General features: G+C 38.2%; 1 protein-coding gene across 4 annotated transcripts in view; it reads right to left on the bottom strand.

The window, feature by feature from the left end:
* The window catches only part of ZNF608 (zinc finger protein 608), a 108,003-nt gene that overhangs the window by 50,786 nt on the left and 44,489 nt on the right, over window positions 1–12,728 (bottom strand). The window lies entirely within an intron of this gene.

Below are 12,728 nucleotides of genomic sequence, written 5' to 3'. Positions count from 1 at the left end.
TAATCTGACAGGCAGGCAAGATTGGAGAATAGGTGGCATTCTGCGGTCTAGCAGGCAGAACTTACAATGCTGGTTGGGATTTCAGTTCACCAAAAGCAACGTATTTCAGCCTATTTCTGAGATCAGATCACATATTTTCATGTGCTTGCATTATTTGGTGATGCAATATGTACAATATATATATATATATATATATATATATATATATATATATATATGTGTATATTTCTCATTTTGCCCTACACTACACTAACATCTACACACTGATGATGACCATCTTGGGTGGACCTTCCTGGCTTAAGCTGATATCAAGTTTCACCTGGTATGAAGATTCATTATCAAGATATAATTTAGGCAATTCCAATCATTTCAATGAAAGGTGATTCAATACATAACTAAATAATTTATTTATATTTGTCTTGAGTAATTAATATATTTATGGTTATAAGCTATAAAAAAAAAATTGGTTGTCTAGCCCTACTAATGTTTTTTTTCACACCATAAAAGCATGTCGTACCAACTCTGCAGCATCAATGTAAAAACATAAGTTTGGAACCAGTGGGATAAGTTTTGTTATTTTGCCCTTTTGACCCCAGATAATGTAACACTCTCCCAGCTGGTTGCAAAACTGACATGAAAACAACGTTGACGTTTTCTCCTCCATATTCTCCCTCCTCTAACTACAATAACAGTAACAGGTTGTGCTGAGAGAAAAGACTGTCAGCTTGTGGATGTGAGAAGTGTGTGGCATGCTGACAGCTTGTTCAGCACACAAAAGCTGCAAAGTGAAAAATGGCTGCCTGCTGAACAGTTTTCAAACGCACAAATTATCAGACATTCTATAATTCAATCTGAGCCAGAGAACAGCTCAAACGATTGGTTGGATAACTGCAATCATTCTGCTTTCTATTATTTTGCTTTTAACAGGAAAAAAAAAACACACACACACACTCATTGCTTTCACACATTTCTAAAATAATCATTACACACCAAGCTGAGAATTTTACTGTAATACAAATTCTTACTTTATAAAGAAACCAAATCTTTCCAAGTATTCAACTGTTTAACAGTTTTAAAAATAGTTTTGCAAATACAAAAGGTGTAACAGTAAATTAAACTACGTTTTAAAAGAACAATGTTACAAAATGGCTGACGCACAATTAAATACCATATTGGTAAATAAAATAGTATGTCAAACCCCTATTCCTACTAACATTAAAGAGGAACTGCACCTTTTAAAAAAAATATTAAAAGCCAGCAGCTACAAATATTGCAGCTGCTGACTTTTAATAAATTAACACTTACCTGTCCCAGGGTCCAGCGATGTCGGCGGCAGATGACGAGCAATCGTTCGTCTCTCTGCTGCCCCCTCCGCCATCCTCTGTCAGTCATTGCGGCTTCACTGCCCGGTTCCCTACTGCGCATGCACGAGTCGCGCTGCGTGTCTCTACTGGTCCCCGCTGTGTCCTGGGAACTGTGTGTTTCCCAGAACACAATGGGGGGGGGGCGGGCATCTGCGGCGGTCTGCAGCGGTCTTGTTCCGGAAGTAGGGTGCAGATACCTGGATTATCCAGGTAATTGCACCCCCCTCCCCCCTGAAAGGTGCTGATTGTGGCACCGGAGGGGGGGAATGATCAGATGAGCGGAACTTCAACTTCAGGGTGGAGGTCCGCTTTAAGTAAAGTTAGATCACATCATTGAAAATAGCAATACTGTATATTCCACTCTATTCAAGTTATACACAGCCAAGGGGCAAAAAGAAATTAGATGTATGGCCTGTCCACTAAGTAGGAAAAAAAATGTTTTTTGGGCCTTGTGATTGAAGACATGTAGCTAAGGCTATACTATGCTTCACTTTGGCTCAGTGGAGGGATTTTGTGTTCCTTTTGGTCTTCTTAATCATAACCTCTTGAGTTGTATCTTCATGGAATTTTGAAAATCTTTTATATGTAATACACAGAAGTACCTTAAAAACACTCAGAGAATGGAATGAGGAGGGGAGTTGTACACATTTCAATTTTTCAACAGCATATTCTTTAGAATCAGATTTTTATATGAAATCTTGATTAATTACAAGCAAGGTAATGTTTATGATAATCCCTGAATTGATTGATCAATCCACGGTTGGATTAAACATTTAAAGTGGCTGTAAACTTTAGACATGAAATATGGAGAGTTCATCCTTCTATACTGTGGACTTGTCTCTATCCAAAGCACTGAGAGTAATTTCTCTCCATGGGTTAGTTCATCTGTTATCTGCATGAGTCACTTCTTGCAAGTTTTCCTGACACCAAGAGATAAAAAGATGACAGGGAGGGAGCTCCACCACACCACACTTGTAAATCATACCCTAATTTCTGCATTGTTTCTGTGTGCTGTGAAGATGAGGGTGAGTCTGCACCTTTCAGAGCTCTTGTGTAACATCAGTTCCCCGCCCCCTGCTTTGTGGGTCTGTGAAAAAATCCTCTTTATTTCTGAGTTTTAGAAGGCTGTACAGGAAAAATGGCTGAAGATAAACATGTACAACCTTTTAGGAGAATTGGTTTATTCTTTGCGCATCACCCCAGGTTACTGGGTATATGTAAGGGTTTACAATCACTTTAAAGGATAAGTTCACTTTTCTAAAAAAATAATAATAAATGCAAATTTCTTTGCAGGTAAAGAAATGTGCATTTTTTGAGCCTGTAAAGCATTGCACCGGCCATCAGAAAATCACTGGTGCCATGCAGGTCTCCTGCAGATCTGTCAGTATATCTGTACATCTCGTACAGGCATGCAGATACACTGACTGGAAGAATCGATGAACTATCATGGCACTCCACAGCACTGGTACAAGTAAACTCCCACAAAGAATGTCAGGGCTTGAGGTTCATTCACACACAGAGCTGTGTAAATAAAAGACAGCTAGTACAGGGAACTTCTCCCCGTAGTGCTGTCGCCGTGGGGGGGGGGGGGGATCGGTCATCAACTGCAGCAATGGGAATATGTTACATGTTCCCAAAGTGAACTTATCCTTTAAGATAGAACTACAACATTTCATCTCAATATACACTATGTAGGGAATCAAGCCATATTCTAAATCCTTCTAGATTGTAAGCTCTAACAAGCAAGGCCCTCTGATCCCTCTTGTATTGATTGGTATTGTAAGTCTACTGTCTGGCTCCATGTTGTAAAGCACTGTGCAAACTGTAGACGCTATATAAATCCGGTATAATAATAATAGTAATAATAAAATTCAAGTAGTACAAAAAATGTACAAATTGATTGTGGAGAGGATGTGATTTTCCGGCATTGACCTGTGCTTGAATTCATGGTGACTATAAATACTTAATGATCCTATTTTTCAGTGCTTATTTTTGCAATTTATACTGGTCAAATTAATTCAATTTGCTTTAAATGTTGATGCTTTTGAAAAACAGGTTAATAAGTTAAAAGAGAAGTGTGTTCTTTTTTTACAGAATCATACTTACCTAGGTGAATGCAGCATCGGTCCACCGCCTACTCCAAAACTGAGAACTGAGCGATCAAACACCCCCGATCACTCAGTTCTCAGTGCTCTCTGAGTGGAGAGCTGGTGACTCTCAGTCACAGCTGTCTGGTCTGCCATCCACGCTAACTGGAGCACTGTGCTGTGGAGGGGGTGGAAGTGGCTGGCTCAGGCTCTTATCAGCTCCCTGAGAGGCTGAGCTGGGTGCCATGTCAGACATGTGGGTGGATATTGACTTAATTATCGATCAAATTAAGTGTTAATTGCCTGCTGGCTGCTAAAACAGGTCACGGGCATGCAGAACAAACTGCACTCCTGTGATCCACAAGAGAAGTATAGCCAAACAAGCTTTGAAGGCACTTCTTTAAAAAAAAGGGATGCACTATGTAAATGTACATTGGATCTTTAACCTTTAATGTTGTCCTTCAATTTATAATGTACTTGTCTTTTCTGGCAAGAAAACTGTTCATTATGACAGAAAAAAGTTTCAATGCTTTTTTGGCTTCTAACCAATATTTAAGTGCCTCTCATGATCATCACATATATGGACAATAAATGACTATAGATTCATATTTTGAAATGTCAAGACATGAGCTGAAAATGTTAAAAATATTGTATCCAAGTAGATATGATCACTACATAAAAGAGAAGATTTTTTTATATGAATAAGTCAGTTGGTTAGTAATAGAATACTGACTTCTTTAGGGTGTTAAATATCAAGTGATGATATTACAAATTTACCCATTGTATACATTTTTACATTTATTCTGATCAACCTATTATGCAAATTGCCTTGCTTAATAAACAGTGCAAGCAGCAGAATACAAATCAGCCCATAGCCCTCAGAGTTCATATTGTTCAAGCAAAACCAACGCAAGATTAATTCTGGTTGGTTGCTAAGAGTACTTCACTTTGTACTTATTTTTTTATTGAAGTCTAACCATCCTAAATTATTAGGTTTGGTGCTTAAGTACATCAGGGCTGTCAAATAAATAATTTGGTCAGACAGTTTTGCCATTTACTTACAGAAGAGGTTCTAATTGCTCCATATATTTTAGCACAAAACACTACCCTGCATAAGCCATATGCGCAGTACAGATGGCATAAAACAACATCAATTCTGCAGTTAGGATAAAGGAAAAAATATAGGAGTCAAAGTCTCCTAGCTTCTATTGATTTTATAATATAACATTTCAATATAATGTACTCACAGTCTAAGTACTCAATACCCTCTTAATGGCTTTCATGAGTAATTTTATAAACATTAAATCTCTGTCATTAGTTATAACAACAAAGTACTCATGGTAGAAAGAGAAAATGGGCACAAAACAAGATCAAATAAAAGGTGATCTGATGCTTAGAAAACATTGTTATGATGTAAAGGTATTCAAAAGTAAAAAATACCATAACTGCATCTATAATTCTTTTAGGTTGTTGTTATGGTAATACCAAAAACAGAATTGTCTAACAAAATACACGGTTCTCTATTCGTTTCTTCTTTTAGCAATACCTTATGGCATATATCTCTGCCTTTATTCATTAAACAGAAAAAGCTTTTATGAAATGGAGTACACTTGCTATAATGTGCACTGCTCAATGACATGGTCGGAATATGCGGATATTTTGAATTATCAATTGATATTTTGATATATCAAATGCCATTTAGAGTTAAATGTTACATCCACAATATCTTCAAAGATTTAGGTCTTAAAATTACAACTTCCCTAAATAAATATCTAACCCTTTTAAGGCTTAATTTACACGGGATGTTTTTGCAACCTCTCCTGAATTATTTAACTTGACAGATAGTAACCCACATTTAAAACTTCAATTTTGCCACGTTTTTGCATCTAGCCACATTTAGCTGCATTTAGAAGCGTTTTGCACTCTAAATGCCTCCAAACTCAGTGTCTGAACTAATTTTTTGCTTTGCAAAAAAGGCCTAAAAACGACATTAAACTAACCTGTGTACTTGTACTCATAAGATAACATTGGATGATAGAGTCCTTCTGTCTTTTGGTATTTCTTAGTCCTCATGAATATTGGGCGATATAAAAACACAGGTAGCATTAGCTGTAGAACACTGTAGCTGTAGAATGAGTTTTGCAGCAATGTTTTGCCGTGTTTTTTAGTGTTTAGTGTTTTAGCGTTTGTGTTTTTTAGCAAAACTATACTCCCAAAAAAGCTTAAGGCTCAAAAATTCTTATAAATGTTAGCTGCATTTTGCCACTTTTTTTGCATTTTTACAACTGAAAAACACCTCTTCAATTGCAGTAGTTCTGGGTTTTATTTCCTGCCTGAAATATGCCCCTGTCAAAAAATGCTGATAAAAGCATGTGTTCATGGACACATATTATAACGTGTTGGGGGGGTTTACTGGCTGTTGAAAAAAAAATGCCTGACACCCAAAATAGTAGCTGTAAAAAATGCCCAGTGTGCACAAGGCCTTATTATTGCTTTCAAATAAGACAATAGTCCAGTGTGTTTATTTGGTATCAATGAACAGTACTGAACAGCAACATAATCAGGCAGGTTGGAAAACCTTGACCACTGCTGGTCTTTCTCGGCTCCCTCCCTCCTCTATTACCTTAGACAGGTGCACTTGCATGAATAAAGTGACTCTGTTTAGGGATAATACCTGCCCAGAAAACATTATGAGCTAGTCAGTTTATGAATGCAAAACTTTTGGCTAGCTCAGAATGAGTCCAACAATTAATACAATTACTATGCTTTCCCCCATAGAACGAAGAACATGTAGCACTTTGCCCAATGTCAAATTCTGCCGTGAATCCAGAGCTAGCATGGCCAATAATGCCTTCACTGTCTGACCAGACTCCTCTGTAACAGACCAATAGTGTGCTTAGAAAAGACAAGCACTGTCACAATGCAAGTATAGGGAGGGGGCATCTCAGAGCATCTTACTCTGAAAAGTTCTACAGGTGGACTCACAGCAGATGGGAGTGAATCAAGTGAGCTCTGTTGGAGCAGAACACAAATGTACAATAAATAATTATGTAAGAGAAAGGAGCATGTTGGCACTCTCCTCCCATTGAAAACATATGCAGATCACTGTCAGCAGCATAGAGCTTTATGATACCAACAAAGTAAGTGCAGGACATAAATAAAGCCAAATAAAAAGAGAAAACATGTCTAAAAATATATTTATGACATTGAAGAGGTGGCTTTGCATCAGAGCTTTGCCTGAACAAAATACAGACAAATTGGGCCCCTGGCAGGGGAGAAGCTGACAGGCAGGAGTGTAATATGTAAATATTTTCTGCACAGCATTTATGTGAAAAAGCAATGGGAGGTATTTCTACATTTACAGTATGTACAGACAGGTATTACATTTTTCATTTTTAATGAGGCTTATTTAAAGAGATCTTGTCACCAACATATACAATTGCAAGTAAAAGCAAAGAAGCACAAAGTATTTTAAATGGCTTATTTGCCATGTTTTTCCTTTACTAACTCATTTGTATTCATGCCTTTAAACTTGCTAGAAGAATTGACTAGTCAATTCCTTAGCACAGTACCCTCTCTCCTTGCACATCATAGCTAGCTTTTCTTCTGGGGGTGTCTAATTACTAGCAGCATATATAAAACATTTTAAGTTTTTCCATGACGGTACACATTTATCCAGGTTATAGTATATCTAGCAGTAGTTAGCCACATTTAATTGGGCGTGATGTGTAATGTTGAAGAGCTTTTGGAGCTAACGAAGCTAACTTCTTCAGTTCTAGTGTATGTCAGCATTTATATTGACACCTCAACCAGGCATGTACTGGCCATTGGGACTACAGGGAGTTTCCCGGTGGGCCGATGGCTCAGTGGGCCGGTTTCAGTGACAAAGTAATGGCTGCACGGCTTGCCCTCAACTTCACACCGTGATATGAGAAAAATACAGAGGTAAATAAGTGAAATAATAAAAGAGGTCAGTGAGGACTCTTTCTGTTATGCTACTTATGTTTTTTTGCACAATTACGTATAGTTTTATATACTGTTTTTGTGCTTGTTTGCAAGATTAAAGTGGGCTGGTCTGCATAAAGTCCAGGGCCAAATTTTTGTCCCAGTGCAGCCCTGACCTCAACCCAATCACCATGGAATGTGTAGATGTAGATTGCTCAAGAATAGGATGGGAGGTGGGGAAATTTTAGAACCATTCCTTAGGTAGCTGCTGGGGAAGGAAGTCAGTGAATTGCTATAGTGAATCACTTGATAGACAGCTTCTGGGGCTGCTGACATCACATCCAACATGGTGAAACTCCCCCTCCCCTCCCCCTTCCCCCACAGCAGTCTCAGGGCTTTTAGATTTCTATACAAAGGAGGCTTTTAGGAGTAAATAACATACATAAAATGTAATATTTTTTGTTCAAACAAATGGCACCAGGATCTCTTTGAGGCTACCGTGATTTGAGAAAAACAAAAATGTATACACATATACATGTACACTCACTTATATGTACACACTCACGTCACTTAGAAAAAAGAAAAACCATATGCATTAGACTGATATACAATACATTACCGTAATGTAGACATTTCTCTTTGAAAAACAAACTAATATAACTCTAAACATATGCTTCCCTGCTCTCCATCTTTCCATGAAGGGAAATGAGAAACACAGCAGCATGTGACAAGTTGAGTAACAGGTCTCATTTAATAGGAAGCTCCTCCAGAGTATTAGGTTCCCAAGCTTATGTCTAGCAAGAGAAACAACTGGATTTAGTGGAGGTCGGAGAACCCTCAAAAGTACAGGGTTTTTATTTTGAATCACAGTTCCTGGAGCTGAACAAAATTTTGTGTTCATAGTAACTGTAAACAGGCAATTGAGGCACAGCTCAGAGCTATCATGTGGTTCAGGATCCCCTTGGCCCAAATACAGACACATTTTAATTAGCAGTAAACAACTCATTTACATAACTTCAAACAGTGCAATTGGTTTTGCACAGATGAAGTGGAATAGACACAACAGCAGTTAACATCTATGCTGATCAGAGCTCATGTAACCAATTCAGTGCTCAAAGATTTGCAGAAAGAAGAAATAAAGCAGACAGGATTCTAATAATAGAAATACGTTTAAACTACATTGTGTTGACTTTTGATTAGCTAAAAAATCCAATGTGTGAAAAACTAAAAAAAAAAAAACAACTACAAGGACTGGGATAAGAATTTAAGAGGCCAGATATACTAATATTAATAATAATGACCAGAGCACTAAAAACAGGCTGGACAGAGGAAATCCTAAAGAAAAAAAAAATCTGACTACACATAGTCCAATGCCATGTGTGCCCCAAATGTTACAGTGCAAATGTTATGGAAATTCTTCTATGCATCTGCAAACAATTTTACACAGTGTTTTCTTGTGCCAATGAACTTTTAAAGCAATGCACATGAAAAAGTAAGGAAACCCAAAACATCCTCAGACAATTTTACATGTGAACAGAAGAATTTACATTTCTTCCAAGTCAGACATTTGCTTTTTTTACTTCTGAGCAGCATGAATGTCTCATTTTCTATAAGAAAGCCCTGAAGGGCAATAGCAAGTCACTTGAATTACAGAGATGTCTGAAACAACTATCTACAGTTTGACACAGCAACAACTTATTTGTCATTTAACAACCAGTTCTACTCAGATCCCTATAATCATTCTTTGCAGCAAAAAGCTGAGAGCATTTAAATAGATTGCGGTGGGCTGGGAAGTGATTGAAACTTTCTTTTCGTATGGTAAACACAGTACAGAAGGAACTTGAAAATGGTGTCATTGATCTTTGTCGACTGGAAAGATAGCCATTAGAGGAAGTACTGTATATTACAAAGCAATGATAATTTTTCCCCATTTCATTCTGCAACATTTTGAAAACATTGACTATTTAGTATAGACATCAGTGTTTCCTATTCAATCCCTTACATGAGCAGATATGCGCACAGTAATTAGTAATTCCTTGAAAATTAGGTAGATCACATCAATCTGTAATTATATCCTGCCCTTTTTGCCAGTGTTGCGGCCTTTGCTGAACCAGGTAGTAATCATCTAAACATTAAGTGTTTTTCACCCAATGGACCACCTATTGACCTCATCCACATGCACTTCCCAAACTGCCCTTTCTGTTCTTTTATTGATCTTCTAATGTCTACTCTATTTATAACATCATCCCATGCACGTCTATAAGATTTCACTCAACTGCTGCCATTTTCTAGAAGTATCGTATCGTATCTAACCCAATATTCCGTGAGTGAGTGCATTTACTTTGTTCATTTAGAAAAGGATGGCACTGGTAAATTACAAATTTACTATCCCCTGCCCCCACTCTCTATCCTAAAACATCCCCCCACACAAGTTGGGGCGGAGGGAGCCAGCAGCGCTGCGGGCGGGGAAGCCAACACAGGGAAAGCCCAGGCAGTAGAGGGAATAAGCACTGCACATGAGTGATTAGGGTGTGCCCAGGCACGCCAGGCACACTCCCTGCGCACACCTATGCCCTGCTGCTTAATACATTGGCACTTTATAAAAAAGATAACAGTTCTCTAATTCTACTGAAAATGTGTGTGATGAAACAATTACACAATTCATTATCACATTGTGAACAAGTAAATAGGATTTGTGAATTGTGTGAATCATTCTGGTAAATGGACATTTGAATATTCAGACTGGAAAAGTCTCATTGGGGGTTATTTACGAAAAGGCAAATCCACTTTGCACTGCAAGTGCACTTGAAAGTGCATTGAACATGTAGTCTGTAGATCTGAAATGAGTGGAAGCTCTGCTGATTTTATCATCCAATCATGTGGAATCTAAAATACAGTTTTTTACTTTCCTTGCATGTCCCCCTCGGATTTCCAGTGACTTTACTTCAAAGTGCACTTTCAATGCACTTTCAAGTGCACTTGCAGTGCAAAGTGGATTTTGCTTTAGTAAATAACCCCCATTGTGTCAGTTTCTCCAGATCTTGAGGACTCTATGACCTGCAGTTTGTTTATTTTTAGGAGCCTGAAGCTTTTAAACTAAAACCAGTCATAGGACTTCTGTGCTACCAGCCTTCTGGATTTTTTGCATTTTTTTCTATAGCTACCAGCAGTAATCATTGGGTTCAGCCCACAGGGAAGGTTTCCCGCTGCCAAAACACAATAGTTCTACAGGAGGAATTTCCCTATCAACACGTAGTTGCAGAAAATAAAGTTTAATAATTCATGGCTTGCTTAACTCCCTGTATTTATCTATTACATAACATCACATTTTCCTCTCTAGATAGGACATCAATAATTATATTATCATCAGGCAGCATTCTGAATAAATGTGCATAGATGAAGTATAATTTTTTTATGGCCTAATATAATTGGTCACTACATAAATTATATTACAATGGATAGAGGAAAATATAATCTCTGTTTGAATATGAAGCTGGTTTGGCTTCCCATTGCAATAATTCAAAATGGGAAATTTAACAAAATTTCATAATTACTAATCCAAGTATGCATCAAAATAAAAATCATATGTTGTGGAGGTGAAAGAAAATAGGCATTTTTAATTTGCTACAGCCACCCTAAAAGGCTCAGAAACGACATCCTAACCACTAGGTTAAGTGTCCCTGCCCCAAACTAGTAAAAGTACAAGGAATAATTCTGGCTTGATCCCAATGCTAAGTGAAGTGCTGTAATTGCAGCAACATGGGAATTCTTCTGCTGTCTCAGATGTTTCAGCATTATTCCATTGTAGACTACAAAGCACAAGAGTATTTGCTGCTGGCACATCTGTAAATAGAAATGGTCCGGCACACAAGAAGCACTCTTTAATTCAGTGAAGGTCAGAAGTTTAGTTTATTCAACTGGAACAACTCCTTCAAAAGCTAACCTACTTTTTCTTCTCTATAGTAAACTATTGCTTATCTCAGCACTGGCTAGTGAGCAGAAAGGTTAAATCCACAGTTTGTATTAATGCCTGTGCCATAGAAGCAAGTCGAGTGCACATTCGAGTGAACATAGTGGAATATACATTTTGAAAAGAAACCCAAGGATCAGTAATCTTTAAATAATTCAGAATTTAAAAATAAATAAATAAGGTTCCTTTATATAGATCAGTTGTAACCAAGCTTCAATATGACTGAATATACCGCTACTCTCCCACAAACTATTGCATCTTTTTAAAAAGCAGGAAAGTTGCTAGCTACACTGACCACTAATGTAATAGAGGCATTCACAGTAATCAATGTAAGGACTGGGACACTGGCCACTAGTGTGAATAAAAGGATTGTACACCAAGCCCCAATGTAATGAGAAGATTTACACTGACCATCAATGTAAAGGGGAATTACACTGACCACTAATGTAATAGGAGCATTCGCAGTAACCACCAATGTAAGGAGGGATTTACACTGACTACTAATTTAAGGGGGACCTTCACACTGTGAATGAAAGGATTCTACACCAAGCCCCAATGTAATGAGAAGATCTACACTGACCACCAATGTAACTGAGACATTTAGCCTGCATTCACATTTGTGTTTATCAGGAATGCATGCAAAATCCCTTTCCTGGCACCACAGAAACATACGGCCCTGCAGATATACAGCAGTGTCATTATTTGTTAATGACACTCTCACGCATCTGCCCTTGCAACCTAAAACCCCTGCTAACCTCTGCACCCCAAACCTCCCCCATCTTCTCCACTCCAACCCTCCACCACATTAACTCTACCTGCCTCCTATGCTCATCTTTTCACCTTCCTTACCTCTATACACCCCTCCTTGCTCACCTGTGCACCCAAACTGTAATTCCTTCTGTGCTTACCTCTGCACACCCCACACTACCCTTACCCCACCAATTTGCTTACCTTTGTAGAACAGTCTGATTTTAGGCTGAATGACCACAGTTGTAGGCAGGATTTTCAAGCATGCCCCTTTATCTCCCCAGTGGGCAGCATTCAGTTTAGGTACTGGTGGCTATGACCTCCGGAAGGCATGATATACATATGAATGCAGCCTCTATTTACATATGAATGCTGCCAGTATGTGACTATTTACATATGAATGCAGCCACTATTTACATATCAATGCCAGGTATTTACATGTAAATACAGAGTCTGCATGTGAGCCTTCTGCACACAACAGGGCAGAGCTGCTAACATTAGTAGCAGCACTTCACACTGAGATATCGGGACACAGCGCATGACTAAAATTTTAAGGGACAAGGCAATATAAACTAGGATAGTTGGCAAGTATGAGGTAGCTGCTTTGGGCCCCAC

Source organism: Lithobates pipiens, unplaced genomic scaffold, assembly GCF_037356315.1.
Source record: "Lithobates pipiens isolate NorthernLeopardFrog02 unplaced genomic scaffold, aLitPip1_a1.2 Scaffold_3, whole genome shotgun sequence".
In the NCBI taxonomy this organism is placed as follows: domain Eukaryota; kingdom Metazoa; phylum Chordata; class Amphibia; order Anura; family Ranidae; genus Lithobates; species Lithobates pipiens.
This window is presented reverse-complemented; position numbering and strand designations above follow the sequence as displayed.